At 39.8% G+C, this 5802-nt stretch overlaps 1 pseudogene; it reads left to right on the forward strand.

Moving 5' to 3' along the window:
- Nucleotides 1–4702: 4702 nt before the first annotated feature.
- Nucleotides 4703–5498, forward strand: LOC101360866 (MKI67 FHA domain-interacting nucleolar phosphoprotein pseudogene; annotated as a pseudogene).
- The last annotated feature ends 304 nt before the right edge of the window (nucleotides 5499–5802 follow it).

The raw sequence follows: 5802 nt of genomic DNA on the forward strand, positions 1-5802 counted from the left end.
TCAATATGTATATGCATTACATATATATGTATCTATGCCCTGGTGGCACAGTGGTTATGAGCTTGGCTGCTAACCAAAAGGTCAGCAGTTCGAATCACCAGCCTCGCCTTAGAAACCCTATGGGGCAGTTCTACTCTGTTCTATAGGGTCTCTATGAGTTGGAATCAACTCTACAGCAATCGGATTTTTTGTGTACACATATATACTATATAAGCCCTGTACAAATGGCTTGGGGCAGTGTCTGAACTCCTCCAACCCCACAAGGGGGAAGGAAAACCAAGATCAACAGCCAAAAGTTGATTCTTAGGAGGCAGAGGTCAGATATGCCTCCTCTCTTCTGCCATCTCTGCTGATTCTGATACTAACTGTCCTTCCCACAGCACTCTCTACTGGGTTTGATAATTCATTGCAATGGCCACACAGAACTCATAGACCATACTCATAATTATGGGGTTTATTAGGAAAGTAAACATTACAATTCAGGCTCAAGAACACTCAGGATACAGTTCTTCCATCAGGTTAGCCTCTCCCCAGCTGTGCTTGCAGGCATGCCTCTCACTGGCACTCAGTCTCTGCCCAAAGGCACTCAGCTTTCTCTCTCCATGGGCCAGGAAGCCCACCGCGCTGTCTCCTGCTGCTGGATCTCTGCAGTTGGGTCTCTCTTATTGGTCTCTCCTTCTTTGGGAGGTGGTGGTCTCTTCCTCCCTGCTCTGGAATTGGCTCTCTTTTAAGGCAAAACTGACCAATCCCCTAGGTAGGCCACAATTACCCTGTCACACAATTACCTGGGTGGGAGTTACAAGCCCATGGCTAGAAAGGCCTCACACGAAAGTAATTATTCACACCACAAGCCCATTAAGTCAGTGGCTACTAAACTGAAGAAACATTTATGTATTTCAAATGGACACCATGTATAATGCATTCTATGGCTGATTTAATATATTTTTCAGAAATAATTTTTATTATAAATGATGTTTATCTTACGCTTCAAGTGTAACACCTAACTCCAGAAAAAGCTGTAACTCTACTCTACACATTTCTGAGAGATTATATGAACCATGATACACAATGCACTTTTGAAGATTTACTTACGTGATCAGAGATGGAGAGGTGGACACATTTTTAAGAAGTGGAAAAAATGGTTCCATAATGTGTAAGATCTCTAACAAACAAGAAAAGAAATACTAATATGGAACTAAAGGAATGACTAAATATACCATAATATACCAAATAATATTGAGTTTGGACTGAGAACACTGAAGAATGAGAAAGACTTTGGAAATTAAAGAGTAAAATAGTGTAGAAAAAACAAGCATAAATTGTTGTCTGTCATGGATTGAATTATGTCCCCCCAAAAATGTGTGTATCAATTTGGCTGGGACATGATTCCCAGTATTGAGTGGTTGTCCTCCATTTTGTTATTGTAATTTTATGTTAAAGAGGATTAGGGTAGGATTGTATAACACCCCCTTACTAAAGTCACATCCCTGATCCAGTGTTAAGGGAGTTTCTCTAGGGTGTGACCTGCGCCACCTTTTATCTTACAAGAGATAAAAGGAAAGGGAAGCAAGCAGAGAACTGGGGACCTTCTACCACCAAGACAGAAGTGCCAGGAACAGAGTGTGTCCTTGGGACCTGAGGTTCCTGTGCTGAGATGCTCCCAAACCAAGGGAAGACTAATGCATTTCAAGGACCTTTCTCCAGAGCCGACAAAGACAGAAAGCCTTCCCCTGGAGCTGATGCCCTGAATTTGGACTTGTAGCCTACTAGACTGTGAGAGAATAAATTTCTCTTTGTTAAAAGCCATCCACTTGTGGTATTTCTGTTATAACAGCACTAGATAACTAAGTTATGGTCTATGTGGAAGAATATAACAAGCACACTGCAGGGCAAGCTGCTGGCAATAAGCAACCACACTAACTAAAAACATTATTCTCAACATGAAAATTTGAGAATATTTTTACACAGTCTGGCATAGCTTGTCTGTTACATAAACTACCTCCACTAAATACAGGTAGTCATCGACTTACAATGTATTCGAGGTACGAAGAACCAGACTTAAGACCTTCAGTGTATCTGAAACATTGCATCTTGCTGGGAGGAAGTTACAGGAACATGCATGCAGAGGATATGGAAAACATTGCTGAGTTATGTGAAATGTTCTAAGAGTTTGATCAGGATAATATGATGGACGAGATAGGTGGAAAAATCATCCATATGGCAAGAACACTGAATTTAGAACTTGATATTGCTAATGTGGAATAGCTCATAGATCACGGAAATGGGGAACTGACAGATCAAGACTTAATGGATTTCCCAAAGGAAAGAAATGCTAAAGAAGAAAGAAAAAATGAGGAAGAAGAAGGAGAGAAGTTGTCAAAAAATTTTACAGTGAAATGACTAGTTGGAGTTTTTTCTAAACTAAATCAGAGGCTTCAGTTTACGGACCCAAACACTGATTGCTTTGCTAAAGTCAATAGGCAGATTGGGAAAGCAGTGAGGTGGTACCATGAAATATATGAAGAAAAAAAGAAAAGGACTATACAGACAACCCTCACTAGTTTTTTGACTAGAAATACCATCCCCATTCCCAGGGATAATCCAGATGATCCAGAACCTTCCACAAGTGGAGTTATTACTGCAACTGACAAAATGCCAATGTTGTTCAACTCTTTTTCATTGTTGGAGTAAATTTTTATAATTTGTGTATTTTTTATGTGTGTATGTATTAAAATATATCTGTAAGTTTATATGTAACGTTTCCAACCCCCAAAGAGAAATTAAGATTTCATTTATAAAGATAACAATAATAAAAGGCAATAATAATGAAAACTAAAAAAAAAAAGCGAGATTCTACTTATGTCAGAGCCAACTTATGACAGAGTCTTTGGAACGGAACCTTGTCGTAAGTCAGGGACTACCTGTATAAAAGTACATGATATTTCCATCAATGGAGGCTAACATTAAATCACTGTTTAAGGTGTGGATTACAGAATGTTTCTTCTGATGAGTTTAGAAGTTACTCTTCATAAAATTAGTCATATAAATATTTTATTAGTAAGCTTTTGGTTCATTAACAAATGTCCACATGACAAATGTTTGGCATTATTGTATTAGGAACTTCTACAGAACTGAAGATCCACAGACCCCTAGAGATTTCTCTTGCTTATTCACACTCAGTTCATTTATTTCCCTAGAACAATCAATTCAATATAGTGGATTTCATTCTACTTTTTCAAAACTCTTCATTTCTATAAGATTTTAAGTTAACATATTGAACTGAAAAGTATATTCTTCTTCTTATGGGTATTCACTGGGCCTCAGGTACACAGACTTTAATTAAAAATATCCTCCATTAATGACATAATACTATCATCAGAGCTGATGTGGTTCCAAAATTTTTTTGATGTGTATTTCTTTTTTTATCTATTATCCCCAATTCCATTCCTATCCTTACCAAAGAAATTCAATATCATGCATTTAGTATGTATTTTTCTAAACTTCCTTCCATTGTTCTACTCTTACATAGCAACAGCAAATATATAAAATTATATTTGGGGAAAAAATTCGTATCCAGATGAAAAGAAAAATTCTTATGCAAGCTATTATTTCCAAATCATATCTAATGGAGTTCAAAAGAGGATTGAAAACTTTGCGGTTTGAGTAGCATTATAAATGCTGTAATTGGAGGGTTTTTTCTTTGTCTGTCAGTGTCTTTCTACTTGTGTGGGTGTGTGTGTGTGGGGAGGGGTTTTTAGTTCCTGTAATTGTAGGATTTTACCAGATAGCTCTGTAGCAATAAACAGCTATTTTATTCTCTTGTTGAACTTCTAAATGCATCAAAATATACAGATTTATGTATGCTTGCAAAATGTATAAATCTCTTCATTTCATTGGACATCTTGCTCCTTTATTTTAACTTTGTGACTTAGAAATTCACCCATGTTGATAAATAATAATAATAATTTTAAACAAACCATTTCCGGGGGACCTCATACCATCAAGAAAGCAATGCCGGGAGCAGAGCGCGTCCTTTGGACTGGGGTCCCTGCACCGAGAAGCTTCTAGTCTGGGGGAACACTGATGAGAAGGCCAAGAGAGAGAAAACCTTCCCCCAGAGCTGACACCTTGAATTTGGACTTTTAGCCTACTTCGACTATGAGGAAATAAACTTATCTTCGTTAAAACCATCCACTTGTGGTATTTTTAGCAGCACTAGATGACTAAGACAGAGTTTGGTACCGAGAGAGTGGGGTGCTGCTCTAACATATACCTAAAATGTGGAAGCAGTTTTGAAACTGTCAACAGATACAGTAGTGGCAGCAACAGAGGACCGGCAGCAACAGAGGACCAGCAGCAGCAGAGAACCTACAGCAGCAGAGAAGCGGCAGCAGCAGAGAACCAACAGCAGCAGAACCAAGAGACCAGTGCGAGAGGGCACTGGAGCCGACCTACAGAGCGAGAGAGCTGAGTGCCTGTGCGCGTGAGGCTTCCTGGTGGCGTGGGGTGCCTTCAGGCACTTATCGGTGGAGCTAGGCTTGCCGACCCACGGAGCAAGGGAGCTGAGTGTCTGTGTGCAGGAGGCTTCCTGGCGGAGTAGGGTGCCTCCAGGCACTTATACCGGTGAAGCTACAGAGCTTTGGAAAACTTGCCCCAGCAGGGCAGATGCGGGCATGAGGCCCGAGGGCCAAGAGCCTACAGGAAGCAGAAGCAGAAGCTGAAGAGACAAGGGACACAAGAAGCCGAGCTGCCTGAGTCTCAAAAGCAAGAAAAACTTACTCCTGGAATAGTCTATGTGGGCCACAAACCGCGAGGCCTTTTTGAACCCCAACTCAAGGCATATTTCTCCCAGTTTGGCACTGTTAGGAGACTCAAATTGTCCAGAAGTAAAAAGACTGGAAATAGCAAAGGCTATGCCTTTGTAGAGTTTGAGTCCGATGATGTTGCCAAGATAGTTGCTGAAACAATGAACACCTACCTTTTTGGTGAAAGACTCTTGAAGTGTGATTTTATGCCACCTGAAAAGGTACATGAAGAACTTTTCAAAGACTGGGATGTTCCATTCTCAAAGCCCTCGCTTCCAGCAGTAAAACGGTACGATAAGAAACGGACACTGCCAGATAAGCTGTGGATGGAGAAGCGATTTAAAAACGAAGAAAAATTACTCAGGAAGAAGTTAGCTAAAAAAGGAATAGTTTATAATTTTCCATCATTGATTTTACCAAAAAAGAAAAAGGAGAAGTTTCAAAAGCAGATCTTCAGAACTCTACAAATAGCCAGGGCTCCACACCAGTTTGTACACCAACATTTTTGGAGAAGAGAAAGTCTGAAGTGGCTAAAATGAATGATGATGATGAAGATAATGAAATCACTTTCAAACAGCCTGTAGTTGGTGTGAAAGAAGAAATACAAGAGACTCAAACACCTACACGTTCAGGGAAAAAAGGAAGAAGAAGAAAAAGCAAACAGTGATTCTGAATGTATTTTATTATTAGGACTGACTCTTTAGATCTTACTAGGTGCAGTGATATGCAGACATTGGCACAATTTTTGGAAGAAAAACATTGATTAAAATAAAAGCTGTCAGTAATTCTGGCTTGCCTACCCTTGCTGAAATACAGGGAGTTTGCAATGACCTGGTCACTTACCTCTTTGCCCTGTTAGTCTCCTCTCCATTGCTTTGCGTGTTTCATAGTTGTCCCTGGTTGCTGTTCAAACAGTGACCAGCAAGTAACTTCCTACAGTTATTTGTATGCAAGTGAAACCAGTAGGTTTTTGCCTTCTCAACTGTTGATGATGCCT

The sequence above is a fragment of the Trichechus manatus genome, unplaced genomic scaffold (genome assembly GCF_000243295.1).
Source record: "Trichechus manatus latirostris isolate Lorelei unplaced genomic scaffold, TriManLat1.0 scaffold00121, whole genome shotgun sequence".
In the NCBI taxonomy this organism is placed as follows: domain Eukaryota; kingdom Metazoa; phylum Chordata; class Mammalia; order Sirenia; family Trichechidae; genus Trichechus; species Trichechus manatus.